The sequence below is a fragment of the Anabrus simplex genome, chromosome 9 (genome assembly GCF_040414725.1).
Source record: "Anabrus simplex isolate iqAnaSimp1 chromosome 9, ASM4041472v1, whole genome shotgun sequence".
In the NCBI taxonomy this organism is placed as follows: Eukaryota; Metazoa; Arthropoda; class Insecta; order Orthoptera; family Tettigoniidae; genus Anabrus; species Anabrus simplex.
In genome coordinates, this window is record NC_090273.1 from 73,526,527 (window position 1) to 73,536,071 (window position 9,545).

General features: G+C 38.5%; 1 pseudogene; it reads left to right on the forward strand.

Moving 5' to 3' along the window:
• The first annotated feature begins 3,505 nt into the window (after positions 1-3,505).
• LOC136880871 (DNA topoisomerase I, mitochondrial pseudogene) lies at positions 3,506-5,455 on the forward strand (annotated as a pseudogene).
• The last annotated feature ends 4,090 nt before the right edge of the window (positions 5,456-9,545 follow it).

A 9,545-nucleotide genomic window follows, 5' to 3' on the forward strand; every position in this document is an offset into this window, starting at 1 on the left:
AAGCTAGTCAAGACTAGTTTTGGTTACTGTTATTGTGTAGTGTGTCATTACGTGTGTACTGGCTTCGATACGTCAGAGTATTCGAGTCCGTCAATTGAGGTAAGGCAACCATGAACTCGATAGACTCAACATTAAAAAGTGATGCTTTTATATACAGCATTGCTTTTAATAACAATAACAACAATAATAATAATGGTAATAATTAGAACAGGTGTTAGACAAGGTGGTGGGCTGTCCTCACTCCTATTACTAGACAACGTCATTAAAACTTGGGAGAAAGAAGTACCTGGAATCCATATGGGGACAAAAGCTAAACGGATCCACATAAAATGCCTTACTTTCGCTGACGACCTAGCAATAATTACGCAAACTCCTGAGGAAGCCTGACATGTCATCGAGAAGCTTCATGAGGTTGCTGTCAAAACTGGCCTCCACATCTCTTACGAAGAAACACAGTACATGGACTCCAAGAACTGAAACCTAGTGTCACTCGTGACCCAATATGGCAGCGTCACACAAGTAAAACAGTTTACAGTAAGTACTTAGGTGAAGTTATCGGGAGCACTGGCAGTGAAAGAGAAGCCAACAAAAACCGCGCTGAAAAATTATGTAAAGCCTATACAATCACCTGGAAGGTTTACAACAAGAAATCACTTTCCACCAAGGCCAAACTACGACACTACAACACTGTTGTTCTCCAAGAGGCACTCTACGCAATTGAAACATCATCATGGAACATCAACATTAGAGACATTGAGAAAATGGAACGACAGATACTGAAGAAAATATTCGGACCCAAGTTTGAAGATGGCGTTTGGATGCGAAAAAGCTCAGAGTAACTCTACCCATTGAGCGATTCACTTCACTTGCACGCAAAAGACGTACGAAATTCTACGGGCATTTACACGAATGGATGACTCACGATTGACCAAGGAAATCTTTTTCGTTACCAATGGAATACGACAAATCAAAGTGCGCTGGCTAGTAGACACACAAAATGATCTCGCAGAAGTCGACATTGACCCACTGGAAACCACAAGGACTTCATATAGACAAAAGATGAACACCCACAATATTACGCCCAAGAAACCGTGGGCAAGAAATTTGAAAATTATAAAACGCGTGGACACAAGAAAGACAACAGGCCCATAGTGGAAGGATGAGGAGGTTTTGGGAAGATAAGAAGAACAAGAAGATCAAGAATACCAATGCTAAATAATAGTTCTACGTGTTCCATAGAGGGCCAAACGCATGTGTATATATACTATATAATAATAATAATAATAATAATAATAATAATAATAATAATAATAATAATAATAATAATAATAATAATAATAATAATAATGTTGTGTTGTTTGAGTCATCAGTCCATAGACGGGTTTGATACAGCATGCCACCCTATTCTGTGCTAAACTTTTCATTTCTAAATAACTGCTGTAACTTATATCTGCTCTAATCTGCTTGTCATATTCATACTTTGATCTACCCCTACTGTTCTTACCACCTACACTTCCTTCAAAACCAACTGAACATGTCCTGTATGTGTTAAGATGTGTCCTAACATTCTATCTCTTCTTCTTGTCAAATTTAGCCAAATCAATCTCCTCTCATCATTTTGATTGAGTATCCCTTCATTCGTGATTCGATCTATCCATCTCACCTTCAGCATTATTCTGTAACACCACAATTCAAAAGCTTCTATTTTATTTCTGAGCTAATTATTGTCCATGTTTCACTTCCATACAATGCCACGTTCCAGACGAAAGCCTTCAAAAACATGTTTCTAATTCCTATATCAATGTTCGAAGTGAGCAAATTTCTTTTCTTAAGAAAGGCCTTCTTTGCTTGTGCTAGTCTGCATTTTATGTCGTCCTTATTTCTGCCATTGTTAGTTATATTACTACCCAAGTAACAAGATTCATCTACTTCCTTTAAGACTTCATTTCCTAATCTAATAATTCCTGCATCACCTACCTTCGTTCGACTGCACTTTTGTTTTTCGGACTTACTATTTTCATCTTGTTCTTACCCAAGACTCTGACCATGTCATTCAGCATTTTCTCCAGATCTTCTGCAGTCTCAGATTAAATAACAATATAAGCAGCAAATTTCAGGGTTTTGATTTCCTCTCCTAGGATTGTGATTCCCTTCCCAGATTCCTCTTTGATTTCCTTTACTGCCTGCTCTATATAAAAATTGAAAAGCAGAGGCAACAGCAACTTTGCCTCACTCCATTCTGGATTGCTACTTCTTTTTCAAATCTCTCGATTCTTATCACTGCAGACTGATTCTTATTAGATATTTCTTCGTTCTCGGTGTCTGATCCCGATCATCTTCAGAATCTCAAATAGCTTGGTCCAATCAACATTATCAATGCTTTTTCTAGATCTACGAACGCCATGTACTTGGGTTTGTCCTTCTTAATTCGATCCTCTAAGATCAGACGTAAAGTCAAGGTTATATGCTGTATATTGTTCCCGTCTCCGATAATCGTGGAAACCACAGATCCGGGAGAGGGTATTATTTATTGTGATCTTTTTCAGATCACTAACCAAATTTAACACTAGTAGGCTAAGTGATTTAGAAATCGAATAGAGAAAGAGTGGTCTAGAAGGATTGTTACAAACATTATTTCGTTTAATACGTCATTACTACTGTTACATCATGTGAACAGCCAATTTCGTATTTGACGAGCCACCACTGATCCAGGTGGTTGATTTCGTCATCAGAGGAGTGGCAGTGAATGCTGCCAGTACTGTTTCCAACTGGAGCGCCAGCGGGGAGCAATTTGCATAAAACAATCTGGACTTTTATCTCAACAATCAGCAACGATTCGGCTGTTCAGCAATACTGTCATGACGTGGCGTGAGGGACTGGAGGCAGATTTCTTCCATGCCACCATCGATGCCTTGGAGTTCCGTTGGAACAAGTACTCGTACTTGGGCAAGGATGGTGACTATGTTGAATAATAATATGTATTAGTGCCCTACTAATGTGTATCCTTATATCTGCGGGTAAAATAAATATTTCCCAGTGCGAGCTCATGATACCTTACTGTTTGAATCTAAGTTATATACACAAACTCACAAACTTTCTCTCTTATAAATAAGAATTAATATTTTGTTGCAGGTGGCCACACAAGTCTTCTGAAAGTGACAGAAGTATTATGAAATATAACCCTCCTAAAAATAACAATGAAAAGTGTTTAAAGGAGAATAATAATAAAAACACGAACACAAATAATACAAATGAAGGAAATGAAGAATGCATTCAAGAAGATCAATATGAAGAGAATGTAAATTTGGATCTAAACAATAATACTTTGATAAATGAAGGAATAAGAGTGATTTTAAGAAGTTCCAGTGTTGAAGAAATTACAGAGAGTTTACTTAATGCAAAAAGTAATAAGGGATCGACATCTAAATCGACACGAGTCAATAAAAACTCAAACCGAAATGAAAATTGTACTGTAGCTCAAGAGAAATTTGATCAGTCATTCAGAATGAATGAAGTTATTGCCGGTCCAAGCAACATTAAAGACGAGAAAGCGACTGACCATGAATCTGTAAGTTCGACGACACCTTCCACTGTAGATCATAATTCTGATTATGAGGATGATATTGTCGTCACTGATCAATTTCGCCTAGAGAATGTGCGTGAGAGAAAACGATCATATCGTGATAATGAATTCTTTCAAGATAGGAAGAAGATAAAATTAGGCCCTCGATCTTCATCAACAGGTCAGTCGTACGATGATTGGAAGTGGTGGGAAGACGTACAGACTGAACCTGGTGTTGAGAAATGGTGTTTTTTGGAACACAAGGGTCCGTTATTTGTCCCTCCTTATGAACGCCTTCCATGCGACGTTAAATTGCTCTACAATAATAAACCCGTACGATTATGCAAAGTTACGGAAGAAGTTGCTACATTTTATGCTCGCATGTTAGATACAGCATACGTACATAAGAGCACGTTTAATAAAAATTTCTTTAATGACTGGCGGAAAGTAATGACGTGCACAGAAAGGGAATTAATTACAGATTTAAAAAAATGCAATTTCAGCCAAATCAGTGAGTACTTCGCAAACAAATCTCAAGACAGAAAGACTATGAGTAGAGAAGGAAAAAGGAAACTTAAGGATGAGAACGAGAGAATTCGTGAAGAGTATGGTTACTGTATAATTGACGGACGAAGAGAAAAGATTCGAAATTTCAGAGTAGAACCACCGGGCCTATTTAGAGGTCGTGGGGAGCATCCAAAGATGGGTATGGTTAAACATCGCGTGGTACCAGAGGATGTAACCATAAATTGTAGTTCGGATTCCATTATTCCGCGTCCACCTAAAGGACACCAATGGAAAGAAGTACGGCATGACAAGACAGTCTTGTGGCTTGCTTCCTGGACAGATAATATATTGGGTGGAACGAAGTACATATTATTAAATAGCTCAGCTAGAATCAAAACCGAAAGCGACCAACAAAAATTTGAAAAAGCCCGTAAGCTTGGAAGATGTATTCATACGATTCGAAAGCAATATCGCAAAGACTGGACATCTCCAGATATGAGAACAAGGCAGCGTGCTATTGCTCTGTACTTCATTGACAGGCTGGCGTTAAGAGCGGGGATTGAAAAGGACGACGACTCGGTTGCAGATACTGTAGGTTGCTGCTCACTTAGGGTCGAACATATTTCACTAAGGAAAGAAAATTATGGACGAGATCGCATAGTAATGCTCGACTTCCTGGGAAAGGATAGCATCCGATATAACAATGCTATAAAAGTTCACAGGAACGTTTACGAAAACCTCAGGCTTTTCAAAAAAAATAAACCAAAGGGTACTTTACTTTTTCATTGTCTAACCCTCTCTTCTCTAAATTCATACTTAAGAAGTTTCATGAGAGGTTTAACAGCAAAAGTATTTAGAACATACAATGCATCTATTACTCTCGAAAAAGAGCTTAGAAGCCTAACTAGAGTAAATAGTAGTATCCATGAAAAGTTACTTGCATACAATCGGGCAAATCGATCCGTTGCCATTCTTTGTAATCACCAGAAGTCAGTATCAAAGACCTTTGCTAGGAGTCTCAAATCTTTAAAACGAAGAATAAGTGCAAAAGAGAAACAGGTGCGTTGTGCAGCAGAAAGATTGAAGGAGGCAAAGAGGAAGTATCAAGAAGAAAGAACAACTCAAGCTAAAATCATGATGTTTAAAAGAAGAAGGACGTTAGAAAGAATGAAAGATCAGTTGGAAAGGTTGAAATCATTATTAACAGATAAAATTGAAAATAGAGATATTGCTCTTACAACTTCGAAAGTCAATTATATTGATCCTAGGATAACGATAGCCTGGTGCAAGAAATTCGACGTTCCCATTGAAAAAGTATACACAAAAACGCAGCGGGAAAGATTCAAATGGGCTATAAGCAAAGCTGGACCCAACTTCAGATTTTAACCACATAAGAAGTTATACGGTTATCGATCATTCATTACTAATAACGAGGAGATGATACTGTTTGTGAATGTGATGTGTCTGTATTGTGGTTATGTTCAATAAAATGACATCTTGTCAATTTTGGGGCCATAAGCAAAGCTGGATCCAACTTAAGATTTTAACCACATAATAACTTATACGGTTATCGATCATTCACTGCTTATAAAGAGGAGATGATACTGTTTGTGAATGTGATGTGTCTGTATTGTGGTTATGTTCAATAAAATGAAATCTTGTCAATTTTTTTCCATTGCGTATGTTGCTGCTGTATCATAGTTAATATTGTAGATCAGTCATTTCTGTGTTAGGATTATCATTAGGGCATTTGTATTATTCCTTGTAGTGACTGCAGTAATTAAATCTATTTATTACATCTTCCGATCTGGTCTGATTACCCAAGTGGAGGGGGGGGGGGAGTGGCGGAAGAATTCATCCATGGTAACGTCTGCCTTTCGTGAGAGGAACCCGAGGGTTATCAAATTGAGAGCGTTTGTTGGTGAGCACGAGCCCTTAAGTGATTCTCGTTGTGCTAGGGTATCTATTTTTACCTGCCATATCCGACCTTCCTTGGTCACTATTGTTCTCTCCAGAACCCCGAGGTATTGGGTTTGCGTGTCCTAAGGTGTCTTTCATTTTCACACCCTTCGTAGCCCTTCTCTGGTTGTTCAGTTCTGCTTGCTTACTTCGTCTTAACCCTTAAATGCATAGCATTGCTTGTGCAAAGGAGAACTTACTTGCTTGTTAAACAGTATCTTACCAAGCTGAATATTGTTATATCGTCCCCATCAGACCTATCTGTGTCGGTGAGGTGTAAAGCAAATTGTAAATATATCTAGTTACAACAAAATTAAATCCAGAAAATGGTATTTCGATTTTCTCTACTATCTGGATATTACAGCAGTGATAAATGCTTGGATTTTGTTTTGAAACGCAAATGGCAAGACCTTCAACTAGAAAATAATCCGCAAAGATCTTGCAAAAACCCTGAGTCAGATTGGAAAGTGGAATTCCGAGCGACGGAGACCATGTTCGGGTAACATTGGGAAAAGAAGAAGAAAGTTTCGAGGATCACCAATCCCTCCAGCTTATGTAAGGAAGAATCCTAGGACCACTGGCCACTCTGGAATGAAAAATGTACAAGAACAAGTTGCACTTATGTAAGATGGGATACTTTCATCATATGCAAGAAATGTGAATTGTACCTCTGTCTGAAAGCAGTGGCGGCTGGTGGTTTGAAAGTTCAGTGGTGCACAAATTTTACCATTGATATAACATGATTACAGGTTAATTTTCAAATCCAGATACATCAACAATACTTATTATTATAAATAAAATAAACATTTTACATTTCTATTTTCATGAATATTACTACAACCCAGTAACATTTTTTCATTTAAAAACTCTTTTACCATATTGAAATGAAACACTTCGAGATAGCCTAATTCCGGTATTGTATCTGGTTTCGAAATTAAACGTCGCGTGGTCCTACTCAATCGTTTCACTTCGGATTTTTCTTCGGCAGTCCGTTGCGAAAACGGCCCAGACATTAAAGACTGACTGAATTCAGATATCTTACTTCTGGAGGAAATTCATAAATAAGATCTGAATCTGTCAGAAGATTAGATTTACATAAATCACACTGCTATTTGATACTCATACATTTTTTTTATTTTTTGCTATTTGCTTTTCGTCGCACCGACACAGATAGTTCTTACGGCGACGATGGGACAGGAAAGGTCTAGGAATGGGAAGGAAGCGGCCGTGGCCTTAATTAAGGTACAGCCCCAGCATTTTCCTGGCGTGAAAATGAGAAACCACGGAAAACCATCTTCAGGGCTGCCGACAGTGGGGTTCGAACCCACTGTCTCCGAATACTGGATATGGCCGCACTTTAGCGACTGCAGCTATCGTGCTCGGTGATACTCATAAATAAGACTTGCATTTTCAAATACACCGAAATCAGATAAGCCGTAGGTCTGATTACATAAAAATATAGGACCTACCTAATGTTACCCGTGTTTATGACATAATAAAAAAATTTAACTCACCATCTGGACGAGACACACTTATTCCTCTTAGGATGTGATTTTCAGAAAAGTGCTTGATACACACAACTGTGCTGTGATTAACTATTAAATTCTCCCTGGGAATAGCCTTCTTCTATAACTTAACTCGTTCTTCATCAGGAGGAAACACAAATACCGGAATGTACTCTCCTTGTTTATAATTGGCTTTGCAGCCAGGCACACAGCAACTCTTAGGCATGGTGATTTCCCTCACTGATCATTTTAATTCAAGTACATACAATTCGAGGTTAATAATAAAAGACAGAATGCACTAACTCAATTAATTTTACACTATAAATATAACTTTACACAAAGAAACTACAAAATCAGAACACTGAAGAACGATCTTCTTAACCTATAGCTTCACATAAATACACGCTCACACTAAGTTTTCTTCACTAATTAACGACTTTCCACTTAATAATGCAGTCGATGACAACTCATTCTCACATATATCTGAGTGAACATGCGGCCATCGTTAAAAATGTCAATAAAACTGCGAAAATCTATGTTTAACTCTACTAACTCATATGTTAAACTTCCCCCCTAACGATCAGCTGATCGCTTTCCCGCGCTCGTTACAGTGCGGCCTGGACATCACGAAGGCAGTGCTTGTACGCACATAACAAAGCTCACAACTATACTGAAAGAAATGGCGGTTTTTATTTTCAATTTTAAAGCCATTAGTTATATATTCAGCCACCGCCGTCTCAATCCTATATAGAGATTGAGACGGCGGTGTATCCAGCCATTGCCTACGAGATATACAAGGCCGGGAAGCGGACCGATAGAGATGCGGGTCGCAAGTAGTTTTACGAACGTCCGCTAGAGGTCTCGACATCTTGCTATGCTGCTCGCGCGAAAGACATTCAATTAATAGGCTAGTACATGTTGGTTTCTAAAGACGTAGAATCTACAAATAATGAAGTTAGGACCACCTAAATGTGATTTCGAGTGATTGGTAATGTAAAGCACATTTAAGTGGTATTTGGAATTATTTTAGGCGAAGTTAAGTGCGATAATTAATAAAAGTAATACATTAAAAATGACTTACCATGATCACTGCTCGTAGCACTCACATTTTGAAGATCTTCCAACTTAAAGGCTTTGTCCTGAAGTTCTTTTCCAAGTCATGAGCATCTGTAATTGTATGAGCTTCATTGTTGAGTATTGGTTTTAAAAGTTTTGTAATGAGAGTTGCAGTCAGTACTCTCTGATCACACTCGTCACATTTGAATGCCTCAATGAACTTTGGAACAACAAAAACGTGAAGTTTTTAAACTAAATTCGCATTTCCCAGATAACGTAATGAGTGACGCGTAAAATTCAACATATTTTTCAGGAAGTAAACAAATTCTTTTGAGGGGTAGCGTAATGCTCCACTATCTTTCATCCTAATGAGGCACATCAATGGACTGTTAGTAGTGGCCGAGGATATCTGCCCCAAGCATGATTCACAGTTGGAATTTTCTTCCGCAACTCGAACGAGATAACCACATATCATGGCCAAGGAAGACAACTCCAGAGTGACAGGTTTTTCTGAAAAGGCATGGTGTCATTCTTAATATCAATAGCATCTAACATAATATAAAACTACCGGGCGAGTTGGCCGTGCGGTTAGGAGCGCGCAGCTGTGAGCTTGCATCCGGGAGATAGTGGGTTCGAATCCTACTGTCGGCAGCCCTGAAGATGGTTTTCCGTGGTTTTTCATTTTCATACCAGGCAAATGCTGGGGCTGTGCCCTAATTAAGGCCACGGTCGATTCCTTCCCACTCCTAGCCCTTTCCTACCCCATCGTCGCCATAAGACTTATCTGTATCGGTGCGATGTAAAACCAACAGCAAAAAAACTTCCAGATATTTTAGGCCTATTAAAATAGTACATCTGAAAGAAAATAGAATAATCGCCAATTGATTAGTTATCTTACCTTCGAGCGTCTCATCGAGTAGGCCTACTTCGAGAACTGTTGCTGATCAGGATTACGA